Source organism: Rissa tridactyla, chromosome 4 (genome assembly GCF_028500815.1).
Source record: "Rissa tridactyla isolate bRisTri1 chromosome 4, bRisTri1.patW.cur.20221130, whole genome shotgun sequence".
Taxonomy (NCBI): Eukaryota; Metazoa; Chordata; class Aves; order Charadriiformes; family Laridae; genus Rissa; species Rissa tridactyla.
Window position 1 is genome coordinate 47,612,079 of NC_071469.1, and position 18,392 is coordinate 47,630,470.

The window sequence follows — 18,392 nt, forward strand, 5'->3', positions numbered from 1 at the left end:
CTGACTCAGAGTAACTTGACTATTTTTTTCCAGGATCTTTTTATGGAACTGTGGAATAGACAGTCACTTTACATTAGTTGTGATGATCTTAAAACAAAGGAGTTTATTTTTTTCCTCTTAGTAATACATTTATGGATGGGGAAAAAAAAAAGTAATTGCTGCTCTCACGCATCTTGATTTCAGTACAGCATTTGTTACTTCTTTGTGAGTTACTCTGAGCAGACTATGGGCTACAAGAACATATTCTAAAACCAGTGCATAATTGGTTGCAAAACAATACTTGGAACTGAAATTAAAATTACATCGTCGTACAGGTAGAATCTGTTAAGTGGAGCTACAAATGACTTGACCAGACTAGTATGGACTGTTATATGTTAAACCAACTCAGCATATTTCATTGCTTTGTAATATTATTATTTTTTAATTGTTTGTGCTGTAGACAAATTTTCCTGGAGTAGAGGTATTAAACTACATTGGAATTTTGTTTTTTCCCCTCTACTTTGTCAATAACTGTTAAGTAGCTACCTCACCTTGATGGTATGTTAGCGTACAAAAAAAGACCCAAATAGTCATGCTTTCTTTTTATTGTTCCGTGTGCTTTATATATTTTAGGATACTGCAGTTCAGAATTTTGGGGAGCTTTTTGTAGGGCGTGGTGAATTGCCCAGCCTGGTAGGACTCTGGGCTTTTGGTACTGCCTGTAATTCTCTTGCTTACAGATAAATCAACTTGTAAATTTAGTAATAGTTCTTTTCATTACATGAAATGTAAACGTTTCCACTTCATGTTTGCTATGAGCCAGTCTAAGTCTGTTTTTCCATACACATGGCTCACACAATATGCTACCTTCTACCTGTTATTGAGGTTGTAAATGTGGACTTATAAAAAGATACAGCATAATGCTTCATATAAAATTAAAAGTAACTGTCATTCTAGACTGTGCTCTAATGGGTTCACTGTGGGGCTAGCTTTTGGAATAGGTGGGCTCCATATTCAGCTTTGCTTGGCTTCCTGACTCACCTTCAGCTGATAGTTTCACCTCTCCGTTTTTGTGAAACAGGTAGTGTAACTGATTTGATGAGAGGTACAATAAAAGAACTAGTTTAGTTTTTGTGGAAAGCTAAAACTTTGATGTTACTTTTTATAAGTGGGGTAGCAGTGTTGTATTTTTGGATGGATTTTTGTTGGATTTCCGAGTCTTTTTTCACAGGAAAAGCAGTATACTTTTTAGTGCTGCCTTAGCTGAAGTATACCCAAACTATCAATCTCAAATGGAAATGAAAATAGGCTATCTCACTCTTTTGGCAGGCATTCAGTTTTTGGAAGTTCATGGGCTGTGACCTTGTAGGTGTTGATTGTTTTAAATAATTCATTACATGAAAAAGAAAATACAGAATTCAGGTTTGGGTTTTTAAATCTCTGTTGCTGCTTTTGAGATTTTGAGAGTTGCCAGTTCGTTTGTTCATTTAATAGTACAACTGCTCTAGAGTCTCTTCGAAATATAAAATCTCATAATTTTCATTCAAAAATAAGACTAATTTGGCAGAATTCTCATTGCAGTAAAAGACAATTATCTGAAGCATTTATCATGTTCTCTTCATTTCTGTTCCTGGTACTATTGTTGCTTTGATTGGTTTCCTATTTATTTTTCTTCTCCAGTTTTATCCCTTCCCTTGAAGTCAGGATCCCAAATTAGCTTTTTCAACATCCAATTTATTGCTGTTTCAAAGTCTGATTTGTGCAGCCTTTTGATTGTCTTTCTATTAGATGGCCAAGAATCAACACTTAGTTCAGTAGCATACAGCCATTCTGAATTAGTGAGACCACCGCTATAGAAGAATATAAAATATTATAAAATAACTCTGTGCACTGATAACCCAAAAGTAAGATTTAGTTTAAAACAATCTATCTACTGTGTTGTATATGGTCTACTATGTATGTTATGTTATGTTATGTAAAAACATAAATAAACAAGTGTTACAAATCAACTTAATTTTCTTACATCTGTTTTAAAGGTAGAGTCTATTCTTTTCATGTGGCAAATATTTCAGTTTGAGGAGTTTACTATTTTAATTTTTGGCATCTGGTATTAAGATCTTGATCTTACAATTTTTCTCAGTGTTTTTTTCCTAAAGCCTGGCTATATATATATCCCAAGAATGAATCCACTGCTTTTTTCCCCCCTCACTTTCTTAACTTCTTTTCACAGATGCTTCGAGAGTCTATACTTAACCTTTGTTGGTTTTTTGGCAGTAAAGCAGACAGTTTCTATTTTTTGGACCTCAATATAAACAGCGGTTGTTCATACATATAAATTTCTGTTTTCATAAGAATTTTGCTACAACTTATCTAATCACAAGTCATAAAAAATTCTGAGCATATTTTTAATAAGAGTGTTTGCATGCGTCTCTTGAATGTTGTATATAATAGTCAAAGGATGAAAATACAGATAAAGACTAAAAAGGATAAAAACTAATGATCTTCTTTTCCTTTTCTACTTTCAGATAATTACCTAGGCTTCAAAATGAAAGTGAGGAAGAAGAGTCACCAGAAGTATTAATTTGTACAATAATTATTGCTGGTAAGTACTACTTTTCCTCTGTGATGTTGCCTCCACTAGGACAAAAAGTATATGTAAAGAAACTAGATGAAGACCTGTGCTACTTACACAGCAACTGAAAACTGCCCTTCTTAAGGATTTCTTAAATTATTGTCAGCTGGAAAAAGCAAACTTTGCAAAAGAGAGGTCAGGTCCTTTGCTTTTATGTCAGATCACTGACAAAATTGGCTCAATCGGACATCCGTTTCACCGTTCTTTTCTCCTTACACCCATTTCTCTCCCTTTTCCTTTTTGCCTCTCACCTCTAAAAAGAGAAATTCTTTGATAGATTCATTATGTATCTTCTGTCTTATGTACAAAGCCCTTATTCTTTGGCAGTATTTTTGGGCCCTTTCATCTATATTGCGGATACTACATGGGATATATCTTAGCAGATAACTAGAAAATCTGTAATATTCTTCCTCCGTTACTCCCGTGCCACGTGAAATATCTGTGTACTCCAGGCCCTGGAAATGAATGAAAAGCACATATGAAGAACTTGCATGACTTGTCCAAATCTCACTTCTTATCAGAATTGGCTGGTCCCTTGTACATGATGTTACATAATGCAGCAGTTTGTCTGTATCTTAGTTTACAGTTTTGTAAACTAAAAAATTTTTTGATTTAAGTGTGAGCCTGGATAAATGCATATAAGCTTGCTTATACTTAGTTTTTGTACTTCATTTTGTACTGTGTTCATGCTACCTTGGCTTGTCTGTAAGCTGTGGCGATGGTTACATTCTCACATGTAAAATTATTCCCATGGTAGTCCTGTCCTTTTTTTTTCACATTATATTTCATTCTTGGTCTAATCCATTCCATCTATGAACTGTGGTTTTGTAGTTTATTAAAAAAGAATTGGATATTTTTTATTACATTCTAAAACACTTTGTTATCCTTTCTTGGACATACTGTAAGTTAGATTTATCTGTGATAGGCTTTTGAAGATAAACTAATCTCTGTAAAAGGTCTTTATATTTTGAGTTTTAAGGTTTATCATAGGAGAACCTGAAATTGTGGATAGATATTCTTTATTTCTACATATCTAAATAGTTCAACATATGATTCCTGATGGAAAAGGGAAACGTCTTTTCAGAAGGGTGGGTTGCTGATCTAGCCATGCCCTTTTTATCGCGATCAAAGCTGGACCATCCCTCTGTGTTACTGGAGTATCTGCTATCTTTCTTGCTTACTACTTCCCCCCTCACATGAGGATCAGCAAAGTCTCTTCCTTGTTCTAACATTCAGTTCACTGTTTTATTCTGGTAGTCATTTAGCTTGGATTCTTGTTTGAAAGATAGCTTATTGCTTGGCTGGCTCTCTGAAATACGTTCTTTATTAAAAGTGTGTTCTATATAAGTCAGTTCTGATGCAGCAGTACAAACAACAGTCTTTCATGTCTTTTTCCTTCTCAAGAAGAGAGGTTACTAATGTATCCCTTGACTCGCGTGTTTAGTGCAGTGAAAAATGATACCAGGCTGAGAGGCAACAGGGAAGATTGGATTAGAATTTAACATGAACTAACAAATTAGAGTGATCTGGTAAAAACGGGATACAAGCCATTAGCGGCAAGCTTTTAAATTAAAGAAAAATGAATTAGGCAAATACAGAATAAGGAATGGATGAGAATTTTGAAGAAAAAGATTGAGGGTTAAGAGCTGACCATAAGTCAACAGTATCATGCACAAAAAAAAGTTCTGAAAATGTAACATCATACCAGGATAAATACATGGAAACACTGTGATAAAACACTGTGTAAATCCCTCTCCTCAACTTAGGGTAGAAGTGGAGTTAACTAGCTCATTGTGTCTGGTTTTGAGCCATGCACTTAATACATGCAAACAAATCAAAATTACTTGGCCAAATTGGAGAGTCCAGAAGACAGTAGTACCGATGATCAGAACACTGGATCCCTGACTTATGAGGAGAGGTTGAAAAAATTGAGGCTGATTTAATACAGATGGTAAGTGCTGCAGTTCTAGGTCTCTGGAACACCACAAAACCTAACAAGCTTACATTTTTACCATTGGAGATTAATGCAATATGGCTTGTGAAGCACTGCAATAGACTGGGAAGAGCATATGTCTGTCTTCAGAAGTTCATAAAAAGTAGTAAGACACATAAGTATATGTGATCTCACCTTAGAGGAGAGGGTTGGTCTAAACCTTCTGATAACCTTATTACACTTTATGATTAAATGTCTAGTTCCTAGCTGTGTTACTTTTGTTTAAAATTTTTTTTATTTTTATTTTTCTTAATTTCTCTTGTGAGTGGAGCTTGGGAGAACAGCTTTTTGCAAAAGATGCCCAGAAGCACCACAGAATCTCTTTCTGGATATTACAATAAGTTTTATTTTATTTTATTTAGCTTAAGTATTTTCTTCCAATGGACCAAGTAACTTTTGATCTTGAATGCATCTAATTTGAAAGTTAAGTATTCCAAATCTAAAGCATTGACTAAATTTGGCAGAATTAGAGATGGTAATCTGGTAGATACTATTTGACTATAAGTTAGTAATATTTTTATAGTGCCTGAAAAGGAGACAAGATCAGAGGAAATAGCCAGACAAGTTTGTTTGCAATATGTTTCCTCCTTCACAAGTTCCTGCAGTTAAATATTTAAGGGGTTATGTTATGGTTTTTTTTTCATATGAAATACAGAGAGCTGGTATAGCCAGTTCTGATGAAAGTATCTGTGAGTTGTGAATTTTTATCTAATATTATCATTTTAGATAAAATGATAGACCGGGGGTGTTAGTCTTGCTTACTTTCTGTTATTTATTAGAAGAAATCATAGTTGTCATGGAGAGAAGAACAGGGTGTGGATAAATGACAAGGCTATGTCTACAATGTAGAAATATTCTGAAGTTGTTTCGGCTTTGCTGCTTTTTTTTTTTAATGATGTAATTGTACTACACTGATAAGTCAGTACTCCTTTATTGTGTCTATGTTTGGATTATGTTAAATGGTGGCTAATAAATACTTCAGAAATTGTCAGAACCTGTTAGCATAGGAAAATCTTCATTTAATTGTTTTTGCACTTCAGTCTTGGGATTTTTTTTTGGTGAACTCTTTTGCATTTAAACAAATGTTGAAATAACCCATGTAATGAGAAAAATTAGATACCTTGACAGTATCTAGAAAAAAACCCAGTCAGAAAAAATAGGTTAATTATAGGGTGAGTCACTTGAGCCTAATGATACTGTCTTTTAATCAGATTGATTTTTCCTAAAGATATTTGTTGTAACTCATGTTAACTCTACTAAAATTAGTTAATGAATCGAAAAAAACTGTCAGCAAACAGGGAGCTTTTAAACCCTAAGGAAGGTTCCCTTAAGGCTGCATGGCAGGGGGTTCTTGGTCATTGTCTTTGCTGGCTTTTGGGAAGAATATATTGCTCCTAATAAATCTCTAAAAGTTGTAGTTTTAAAGATACAGCAATTTTAATGATAGAGATCACTAACTTGAATTGCTTGGCAAGTTGAACTTAGTTGAATAACTTGTATTTGGATTGAGACAGATGCATGATCTAGATGCAGTCTAGAGACTAATATTGTAGACTGCACTGACAGGTTAGAGACAGGTTTTTTTGAATAAAACAACCAGTAGGAGGGATGTAGGGGAGGTGATACTACTGCTGTATACAGTATTAATGGACTATGGTGGGTATATTATGGCTAGGTTGGAGGTCTAGTCTTCAGAAATAATCTTAGGAAGGGGGTTAGAAAAGAGCTATAAGAATCATTCAGGTTCTGGGAAAGTGTATCTCATTTTAAAGGTTTACGAAGCCTATTCTATTGAGGTGTTACTTGGGAAGTTTTGAAGATTTGCACGTTATTCCTATATGAAAGGGCTCTGGTAAAAGCTGAAAACAGACATGTTTGGTAACTAACTAGTCGAGCAATTTATCTGGAAATCATTCACTGTCTCTCATTTGAGCTGTCTGAAACACATGGATGCCTTTAGTTAAAGGTATGCATTACCTTGGACAAAATGTGTGATTCTGATGCAAAAAGTAGAAAAAAGGTTCAATGATAATTGGATTTCAGTGATCAATTTGTGGGATGTCAGATTATGATGAAGATAGTATTAATACAATCTGTATAAACAAAATCCCCCCCTCCCCCAGAAGGCTTCCTAAATTAACCCTATCAATACTTGGTTCAACAAAAATTTCAGAAAGTATTGTGACTATTGCAATTAACTTTCATTCATAGTGTATAAAAATAGGCTTGTAAGCAGCTGAACTTAAATAGGCACTTTGTTAAAAACCTCCTTATGATATGGCCATGATTTTTAAACCACTTTATTGGAATAGGAAGAATTTGTAGCAAATAGGTAGATTTGTAGCAAAGCCCACAATTCAACATTTTGCTTGTAGTAATAACACTTAGTTATGGTAGCTTTGCATGTCTCGATTTCAAAATTCAGCTTTTGCTGATAAATCCAAATCTAGTATTTAAACAAAATTTTTTTTATAAATTAAAAGTGTCTCCTGCTAACATTGTTTCACTCTATAGATGCCATGTTCCCTGTCTTGTGAAATAATCTTTCATTGGTGTTCCTCACAGTGTGGTTTGTTGGCAATTGGCTACAATTTCAATTGCCTAATGGTTACTGTGATTGTAATGAGGCTGTTGTCTTTAAAATTAACCAATGTATTTTGGGTAACTTTTTCTGTTGCAGTCTGTGTAGTGTGAACTGCATAGATCTTTTCAGCACGTGTGAATTGTAGAATCATGCTCGTTGCAAGGAATTTCCATTTAGTTCAGCCCCGCAATAGCAGCTCCAGTTAGAGCAGCTTGGTCAAGTCTGGTTTTGTATATCTTCAAAAATGGAGATTCTCCATTATCTGAGAGCTTCTCCAGTGTTTGATAATCCTTGTAGGTTTGGATTTTTTTTTCTTTTTTTTTATTGAGCTGGAATCTACTGTGTTCCAAATTGTGTCTGTTGCCTCTAGTCCTTCCCCTGGGCAGAAAAAAAGTGCAACTCCATCTGCTTAGTACTTGCAGGAATACCTCTGTGTATATCATAATTATACAAGAAGAGAATCAAGAAAAGGATGAAAAGTTGGGTGATAAGGTGGCTTCTACCAGAAGAAGAAAGGAGAATAACTAAAATGCTGGTGCTGCTGTCCACGCCTTTGACTTTCTGATGCACTTTCATGCGATCCCTGTTTGGAATACATTAGGAACATTATTACCAGAAAGTGGATTTCTTTCAAGGCTCAGAAGAGGGTACCATAGTAACATCTGAGAAAATAAATTCACTGAAAGGGGGATGTACCAGAGGATACAGAGTCTTAGAAAAAGCAGGGAGACTTTGGATACCAGCATGAGGCCTGATGAATGGGTGAAGTGAGTTCAGGGACGTAGCTTGTATTTATTGTTTTTATGTTGTTGTGGAAACTCGACATTCTCCCTCCCCTTCCTAGCAACATCTTCTGGCTGTAGCTCTGAGAACATGATAAGAAAAGGAAACAAAAGAACTAGCTCTCAAAGCATCTTAAAAACTTAGTTGGCCATGAAAAGCCCATGAAATTAAATAAGCTATTGTGTTCTGGCAACCAGGTAGGATTTATGGTTATGTATTACCTAATTGATTAATTGCAAACAAAAATATGTCACAACCAAGGCAATAAAAATAAATACATGGGAGATCCGAAATCCTCTTTTAAAGAAAGATAGTAATTAGTTGGCCAAACAAACTGATTTTTAAGCCAGATTTGGGAGGTAAACAGGAAATAGGATCATAGAATCATAGAATGGTTTTGGTTGGAAGGGACCTTAAAGATCATCTAGTTCCAATGCCCCTGCCATGGTCAGGGACACCTTCCACTAGACCGGGTTGCTCAAAGCCCCATCCAGCCTGGTCTTGAACACTTCCAGGGAAGGGCCATCCACAGCTTCTCTGGGCAACTTGTTCCAGTGTCTCACCACCCTCACAATAAAGAATTTCTTCCTAATATCTAATCTGAATTTCCTCTCTTGCAGTTTAAAACCGTTACGCCTTGTCCTATCGCTACATTCCCTCACAAAGAGTCCCTCCCCATCTCCCACCTCTCCTATAGGCCCCCTTCAGGTACTGGAAGGCTGTTATAAGGTCTCCCTGGAGCCTTCTCTTCTCCAGGCTGAACAACCCCAACTCTCTCAGTCTGTCTTCATAGGAGATGTGCTCCAGCTCTCTGATCATCTTCGTGGCCCTCCTGTGGACCTGCTACAACAGGTCCATGTCATTCTGTACTGAGGACTCCAAAGCTGGACGCAGTATTCCAGGTGGGGTCTCATAAGAGTGGAGTAGAGGGGCAGAATCACCTCCCTCGACCTGCTGGCCACGCTTCTTTTGATGCAGCCCAGGATACGGTTGGCTTTCTGGGCTGCAAGTACATATTGCTCGCTCATGTTGAGCTTCTTGTCCACCAGTACCCCCAAGTCCTTCTTGGCGGGGCTGCTCTCAATCCATTCTCCAATAGACTTGTACCATTCTCCAAATGTGAGTGGTACAAAAGGCATTTCTTAGTGTTTTTTTATTATGATTTTTTTGTTTTTTCTTCTTGTGCTGTTTCAGAAAAGTTTTGAGCAGATGCCTTTTCCGTGCCATACAATCATAGAATCATTTAAGTTGGAAAAGACCCTTAAGATTATTGAGTCCAACCATTAGCCTTACACTGCCAAAACTACCACTAAACCACATCCCTAAGCACCATGTCTACATGTCTTTTAAATACGTCCAGGGATCGTGACTCAACCACTTCCCTGGGCAGCCTGTTCCAATGCTTAATAACCCTTTAGGTGAAGAAATTTTTCCTACTATCCAATCTAAACTTCCCCTGGTGCAACTTGAGGCCATTTCTTCTTGTCCTGTCACTTGTTACTTGGGAGAAGAGGCTGACCCTCACCTCAAAACAACCTCCTTTCAGGTAGTTGTAGAGAGTGATAAGGTCTCCCTTCAGCCGTCTTTTCTCTAGGCTAAACAATCCCAGTTCCCTCAGCCGCTCCTCACAAGACTTGTTCTCTAGACCCTTCACCAGCTTCATTGCTCTTTGAATGTGCTTCAGCACCTCAATATCTTTCTTGTAGTGAGGGGCCCAAAACTGAACAATATTTGAGGTGTGGTCTCCCCAGTGCTGACTGCAATGCTTGCTATGATTGCCTTCAATATCATACAGCAGCCATAATCACCACTGCCTTTAAAATTCTGGCCATTTTTAGTGCCAAATGTTTCTACATTTGTATGTTCAGCTACTCCAACAGTTCATCCTGCAGCCTTTTGGTATCTGTAAGGTGTGATGAATGGTAGACACTTCTCTTGAGGGTGGTGACAAACCTCTCCTGAAACAAGCTGTTCCAATTTGGAGAGATTCTCATAGTAAAAATGTAATGGTACTTTGGTTGAGGTATCAGATACATGAAAGACTGACTTTAGGAGAAGGGAAGACATAGATTAGGAAATGATTTTCTGAGCTTCTCTGGTGGTAAAAAGGCTACTTGGCAAGCAGAGATGGGAGGCATGATGTATTAGAGGCAGTGCAGCAAGACTGTTCAGTAGAACATACACATTAGATGGAAAAAAGGGAAGAAGGATTGCCGCTGGCTTTGCAGGTGGAACTGAGACTTTATTTTATTGCTCAGGGAACAAACATGTTACAGAGTACTACGCAGGAATCCCAGTTCAGTTCTCAATACCATACTCCCCTCTGCCAACAGGTTTTCAACATACCATTACCAAAGTCAGCATATTACTGGTAACATTTTTGTCACAAATACTGTGTAAAGTACAATGTGTAACAGGAATATTAAATTCTATGAAATCCATCCTTGTCTTGAGGTATTACCAGCTGCTTTTCAGCAAATCAAGTGCATATTCAAGGGTCATGTTGCATCTTATGCAGTAGTTGTATCACTCCTTTCTCCTCTTTAGACACCCTGTAGAATTTCACTTGTCAGGCTAAAGGTAAGATCCTTCAGAATGAATACTGGCATTGCAATTCTGCCACTGAATATGTGCCTTTCCAGGAAAAATCTGATGTTTTCACAAAGTCCTATTTTTAAAAGATTTTTTGCACCTTCCTGCCCAACCGTGTTAATATTGATAGTAGAAAAGTACTGCTTTCCCTTCTGTGCTTAAGATTGGCTTAGAAAGACAGAAGCGCTGTATGTCTCTTTCCTCTTGGTTGATCCCATTTCAGAAATTCCATTGTCTTAAAATGTTCTTTTTCCTGTATGTAACAGTTGCAGTGCTATGCAGGAGGTCATGTTTTCAGTGGCTCTTTATGTGATGATAGCTATTTACTTTATATTTCCCTTCAAATAGATGATCTGATGACTGATAGTAGTCTGGGATTGAAAACTTCCAGAGGGCAATCATTCCATTTTGCCCCATTGTCAAATGACTTTGATTTTGTTGTCAGTGGTGTTAAGTGGTAGTCATATTGCCATGAACGTGATCTTCTCTATCTGAAGGGTGTGAGGAGATTGCTGATTGTCCTATAGCTGTAACAGCTTATAACACAGGCCCAAAAGCACCACTCAGCACTGTGCAGCTGGTCAATGAATCTTGCAGTGATTGGTGATTTTTATGCACCATTTGTATCATGCATCCTTTCTCCTTCATTCCTTTCCTTCTCATCTTTATTTCAGCATGATTTGATAGTAGTAGAAGTCAAACAAATATGAAAAAATTGTATATGCTATTGTTAAACGTGCATAACACTCATCAGAGAAGAATTCTTTTTTCTTCTGGACTGTGGCAGAATGAAAACTAGTGCAGTGAGCCACAGGTATTTTAAAAAGTGCACGCTAAAAAGCAATGAATGGAGTTGTGGGAAGTGGATTCTGAATTTTCATAATGTCCTGAATGCTGTGATTAGCATCCCACAGACCATTATAAAACAATCTATTAATCATGTCTTAGGCAGTTATAAAGAAGGCTCTGGAATGTCAACTGTATCGTGGACCTTTCTGTGGTTACAATATTTTTGTGAACCGGAGCCAGAATGTTTGCAAAAACAAGCTTGTGTATGTATGCTGTAAGGTGTCACTATTGGCAGTAGTATGACAACTGATGCCTTCTGAAATAAAGCTTTTTTTTAGTGTAATACTATTAGAATAGGTTCTTAAATTATTTTGCTCAAAATTTTTTGCTGCTACTAAGCCATTTCTAATTTAAATTAACATCCAGATTAAAGATTTTTACCCTGATTTTTTTTTTCCCGCTGGTTCCATTCAAAGAAATTACCTAGTTGGTTTAAGTCTGCTGATCTCAATGTTTTGTTACTGTTTTATAATGCTGTTTCCTGCTTTTCCTGGGATATTCCAGAAGACTAATTTACACATGCCTGGGATCTCTCCTTTTCAATTCGTAATTGTTACTTTTAAGTAGCAGATAATTCTTAAAATGTGTTAAGATGTGAAATGATTTGTATGATGAACCTGAAGCTGTGTTACAGTGGATTATTATTTTGATGTCTCACTAGAGTAGGGATCATAGAACAAAGCAAGGTCAAGAAAAAGGAAAACTCAAGCTTTTTTCAGAAAATTAGTGGAATGCAGTTCATGTATTGTAATGGCTTCAGAGAGTATCTTAATAACATATGCTGTACACCCCTAACTGCTTTTATTTCTTCTACATGCCTTTTGGAGCGATGATCTTTCAGGCTCGAACTCTGCATATCTGTCAAAGTTGGCAGTACTTGAGGGTTTTCCCCATTTGCCTTATGTTGAAGGATTGCTTATTGCCTGCATTTAATTTATGTTTCTGCATTGACTTTTTCATAATTTAGTAATGGTTGTAAACATATAATCTGGAGAAGGAGTTGATGGCAGACAGCATGAGATCTTTTCCTGCTCCATGTCAAATATAATCAGTAGGTTCTGATTTCCTAAAATCTATTGATTTTCTCCAACTCCGTATGTACTGAGACTCAAAACAAACTGTAAAGAAGCATCAAAAGAATTAACTAACATATAATTTGATATTCAGAAGTTTGTTGCAATTTGGTACTTCCATATATTTATGCTCCTTCCCTGTAGATGCTCACTAAGTCATTTCCAGCTACTTCTGTTAGTGTCTTGTATTTCAGCAGGATCTTAATCTGTGCCATTTCTTTAGTGACCGTAAAAACACGTGTGTGCCTATACGCACACAGGAAAGGATGTTTTTAGTGTGGTTTTTTTTCCTTTTTTTTTTGTACACACCTACAGTATTTTTTCTGAAATGGAATTTATTCTGTTACTCTGCTTAATGCTGTAGCTTCTTTTGTTTTCAGTCTAATTTCTAATCTGTTACAGTGAGTAATCAAATGTTTCTTTAATCTAAAATGATTGTTCTGTTTATGAATTGATTATCTTTCTTCAGTAGCTAAATTGCTCAATGTGACTCCTTGTTCAGGGTTCCTCAAGGCAAAAAGAATTTTGCTGTTTTTGCCCCCCTCTTACTCTGGGCCAGTTCACGCAGTCAAATTCTGGAGAGAGTTCTATGCTTTTCTGTTGTGTGTGCGTGGTTTTTTTTGTTTGTTTGTGGGGTTTTTTTGTTCTTTTTTTTTTTTTTTTTAAATCTTTCTCCACCTGTCATTTAGTTATTCAAGATTAAGGAGTGAACAATTAAGCAAGCAGGGAAGACAAGTTATTTTATAACAAGCTAAGAACCAAGGAATTGCTAAAATTTTATTTTATTTTATTTTTTAATACCGAATATGAGGATTCTTTTGGGATCATTTTGGTAGAATTGGCTGTTGTGCAAAGTGTTTGGGGGAACCTAATGTTTTTCTTTGTTGTCAGAATAGATTCCTCTCCCCGGCCTTCATTTTATTATTGATAATGGTCTCCTGAACATTTTAACATTATCTTCATTTCCAGAATCATCAGAACTATGAATATGTGAAAAAAGTTTTTATGGTGTGTGATTGCAATTATTTACTGAGTTTCATGCCTTTTTATTTATATCCTAACATTCATCAGTTTTGGTCTATAATACACTTTTTTGTCAAGCAGAGAAAGTCTGAGAGAATAGGGCAGGAGAGAAGAGAAGGCATAACACTTAAAGCAATAAAATGCCCCAAACCAACTAACAAGCAAGCAAACAAAAAAGCTTAAGGAAAAAAGCTCGTGCCAAACTGTTCCAAAAGCCTGTGTTGTACATGGGAAATCTTCCTCAACAGAACTGTGAAATGATGGCCCACCCTACTCTCTGGTGATGAGTGCTTCTTTCATAGGCTATAACTTTATCTTAGTTGGCTATAGTTCTATACTAGGACAAAATCCTTTTCATATGTATATATAAAACTGACTTTGTTGTGTAATTGGTGTAGGTACCAGAAAAATAGAAGGTGGCATATTTAATAGAAACTTTAAAAGAGTTCCAAAGCTTGTCTTTGAGGCAAAACGTCTATAAATATAACTTCTGTGCCAAGCGAATCTGGAGAAACTGTGAAAAAAGGGTTATTGAATATGTATTTAAGTATGGTAGGTTGAAGAAGAGCCAATTTAGTGGTGATCTGATCAATAAACTGTTATTAAATTTCCTATTGTTGGCAAGGCTCTTCAACAATCACTTTTAGAAAAATGAAAGTCTGCTGGGAAAAGAGAAACAGTCTTTTTGTGAATTTTTAACTCTGTAAAGGAATAGAAAAACAGTAGTATGTGGTTAGTTTTCATAATAGGAAGAGTGTAATGCAAGGATTCATCTTAGTCTGCTCAAGGAACTGTGCTGGGTCATGTGTATTTCATCATGAGAATAAACTATCTGGAAAGCAGGATCTCTTGAGTTTTTCTGTATATAATTGGTATAGGAAACTTAAGCATTATGTTTCGTTCTAAATAATCTTGACATAGTGTTTACATTTTAAGTGTAATTTTTTTTTTCTCCACTTCTCTAAAAGAAAGTTAGAAATGAGTACATATTGAGATTTGGGAGGAGGTCTTCCTGTGGTCAAGTGATGAATAAAAAACGCTAATCTGAATGGCACTAAATGAACCTCTGCGTGTAACATTTCATGAAGATATGGCTATTTGTGTTACTCAGTACAGTATGTGGAAGCCTTTTTGAATACTACGTGAAAAGACTAAAAAAAGTATTTTATACTCCATAAATATAAAGTTGAATTTGGTAGTAAAGAAGGTTTTGCACCCCATCCTCCCTGACTTTGTTCTGTATTTGGCTGATATTGTTTTATGTGTACCTAAATAACAACCAGCAAATTTTTTAGTTTAGTTCAATTTGTTTTGGTTCACGTTTAACAAATGTCAAAATACTGCTTTAGGTCCATTGCTAGCTCAAGGAAGACTATGATTTTTGGGTGAGTTTTTAGATGGAGTTAAATTCAACTCAGTGTACTAAAGGTATAATTCAAACCGATGGCCTTGAATGTTCCTATTTTCTTGATTATGACCTTAATATGCATTGCTTAAGAAAAAGACCTGTGAAGAACGATTTTTGTCTGGCAGTTGTTGCTGTTTATTGCATATATAATTTCTTTGTGTATTGTAATACAAATATTCTAATAATATCTTTTAAAGCCTGTTCTGGCTTTTGATAGCACAGGAATGTTTTTATACTTATGCGTAACTGAGTTTCTTTAAAAACTTATTATTATTTCGTAATCTGAAACAAATAAAAACATTCTTGTTGTTTGTAGATCTGGTTGGCAATACACCGTGATTTTTGCTAGCATCAGGAATCCCTTTTGCAGTTTTGAAAATGTTAACAGATCTATTAAAAGGAAATCAGGATAGTGTTTTGTTGGTTGTTTTTTTGTTTTTTAATACTGGAGTTGAATTTTTGATCACCCAATGCTATTTTAGACTTCCATCTACCATCTTTGCCATAAAAAGCAAGGTATACTGGTATATTTAAAATGGAGATTCCATCATGTGTATGTTTTGAAAAGTTTAACTTCTCATGTATGACTGAAAAAATGAATAAATAAAGATCCCCAAACTTAAGTTTCTTTGGGTTAATGAGAACTGGATCTGAAATCCTTTATTTCTCTCTGGAGCCACCTATGCAAATCACAGTGAGATAAACTCAGTATACATAATTTCTCTTCCACCCTTTGTTGCATAGAGAGGTTTTCGTGGAGAAATCTTATGAAATCTATTAATAAGTATTTAGACCATTTATAAATGATTCCATATAAAAGTACGGAGTACTGTTTTCATATATGTCAATCAAAGAACTTTTTTGTATATATTTATTTCTGTGAAATAACCAGTGACAGTTTGCAATAATAAATTGTATGCCCATCACTCCCTTTTCTCCAAAGGAAAGTAAAAATACCCTGCCAACTACCTGGCATTTGAAAATAAGCTTCTGAAAATCATTAACTAATAAAATTACCCTGGGCTACTACAGTGGTAGAATGTCATGATATTGCATGAATTTTTTCTTACTTGCTTGCTTACATTTCTCTTCACTCTCTTTCCCTCAGTGTTGCTGTCTTTAATATAGATTTGAAATGTATTTAGTAACTACATAACAAAATTCATCTGGCTGTCATTCAGGTAGCTTCTTTTTGGTTTTATTTAAGAAAACTTACATCGGTTTTTGACCTCCTGATGTATGGACACTGATGTCCATCATCACTGCGCTTCTGAAAACTGATGATCATAGTGTGAAGTAGAATATCTTGCCACCAGTTCTGTAACTATTTTAAACTGCCAAAGCATTACACTGACCATAGCAAAAGATTTAACATGCACTTGTGTTTAGCAGATACTGTGGTAGTGAAAGGTAAGATAGCAATGACAAAAGTGATTTTAGTAGTGCCACTCTAGGTAAAAATAAAAAAAGCACAGCATTCTCATTTGATCAAGGTGTTATAGTTTAATGAAGGAATTTAACACTTCTTCATTTTGTTCTGAATTTAAAAAGAAGAAACGTTATCACAAAATTAGGATACATTTTCTGAAAGAAATTCAGTGTGAGTGTTCCTTTTGCCATATAAGATGTTAAACTACATAAAGGGCAAGTCTAAGGTTCTATTCCAAATAAATGCAGTGGCTACTAACAGTCTTGAAGTCTTTTATGTGGTGTTAATTGACACCTGTAAAGGTTGCTTAAGAAACCATAAAACTGTTTTTTAGAGGAACTAATTATCATTGCATTTTCAACATCTTGTGAAACTGTTAATTCTCAGCATCCCAAAAACTGGACCCAATCTACAAATGTGTTCAAATTAGTATTATGTTTCATTTCAAGTTGATGCCTTTATGAAGAATCTGAAAACAGCAGATATATGTTGTCCAAGTTTATTCAAGTTTGAATAAAGTGCGAGCAGAAGAGGCAGAGTTAGAGTTTCATCTGAGATACTGTAATGATATGCTTAGATATTTTGATTCTGATGTCTTTACAAGTTAATGTTTACAAGTTATGCAGGTTGAGAACAAGAAGATTGTAAAATACAATTCAGTCAGAATTTTGGCGGCTGATTCAGTCTTTATAAAAGCATACATATCTGCAGAAGGCAAAAGCTGTCAGAACTGGTATATCTAAAAAGTTCAATTGAGCATAAGGAATCCTTTCTAAAGAAAGAATTCCAGTGCTTGTTTTGTTGGTAATATTGTGTTAAAATTGTGGTGATGGATGGAGAGTGGGGAGAAATTCAATTACTACTTCATCAATGTTATTTGTCTAATTTTCAGTTTCTGTTTTTCCATGTACTTTTGGGATATTTGAATAGCAGACATTAAGAATTCTTATAATCTTAAACTTATAGTGTTCCTTGAACTTTGAAAACAAGTTGTAATATCTTAATCTATTTTCCCCTCCCCCCTGACAGACTCGAAATGTAAGGCTTTATGGTTACTTAAATTTTAAATGAAGCCTGTGGGTTTTGATGTTCTGGCAATCTCAGTCTTTTACTCTCTGTAACGTGATTAGAAAATAGGCCAGGCACTATTGCACCGAGAATGCGGTGTTGGTATTCTGTGTTTTTATCCCCCCTGATAGGTGAGTTTAGTAAGTAGTTTATTTGACATCACTGACACAAATGCACGTAAAGGAAAAATGAATAGTTCTACAAATCGTTGACTGAATATAATTCTGAAAAGATTAGGAATAACTCAGACCAGTTTTGGCAAATGAAAACATGTGAAATAGTGTAGGTAATCAGGGGTTCTGTTTTTTTTGTTTCTGATAATTCTTGTGTATTGATTGCAGCTGATACTTTGGGTGTGTATGGATGCTTCTGTGAATGTCAGTTGCAGAATCAGGATCTAAGTTAGGGGTGCAAAGCAGAGGGCAATAAGTCCTTTGAATACGGAAGGACTGAATTATACCAGCAGCAGCATGTGACACGCTGTGAGCACAGTTTTATTTATTACTCTCTTTTGAAAAGTGCATTCTGCCTGTGGTTTAAATAGTAAACATACACATGAAATGTTAAGTTAATCTCCATGTAAGAATGATGTTGGTATCATTTACTATCAGATTTATGGGACCATTTCTGTCTCAAAATTGTCTTTCTTCTCATTGCCCCTTGACCTATAAACCCAGAGTTGGAGTTGCTTGAGGTTTTTAAAGGTCTGTTCAGTGTACTTTTTTGTCTAAAATCTTCTGTTTTTAGCAAAGGCAACTTCAAAAAACAGTACTTCACTTCTGAACACCTCAGGGTAGATAATCACGTATATGTAATGTTTAGGGCATTAGGGAGAAGACCCTGCCCTCCACTTAGCTTCTGCTGCCATTTGTTTTAATTGTAAGTCTGTCATTTTCAAATGGGTGTAGTAGGCTTATTTTATTGTTTTCTTGATTCGTTGTTGCTTTTTCATTTTGTGAATAAATTCAGGAGTAGATGT

The 18,392-nt window shown here is 35.7% G+C and overlaps 1 protein-coding gene across 2 annotated transcripts in view; it reads left to right on the top strand.

Annotated features, from left to right (window-relative positions):
- Positions 1-18,392, top strand: part of FUT8 (fucosyltransferase 8) — a 126,165-nt gene that overhangs the window by 23,915 nt on the left and 83,858 nt on the right. For both annotated transcript variants that reach the window (XM_054199216.1, XM_054199217.1), the window contains exon 2: positions 2,505-2,581. The gene's annotated coding sequence lies outside the window, so the exon portion shown is untranslated. The remainder of the gene's footprint in view (positions 1-2,504; positions 2,582-18,392) is intronic.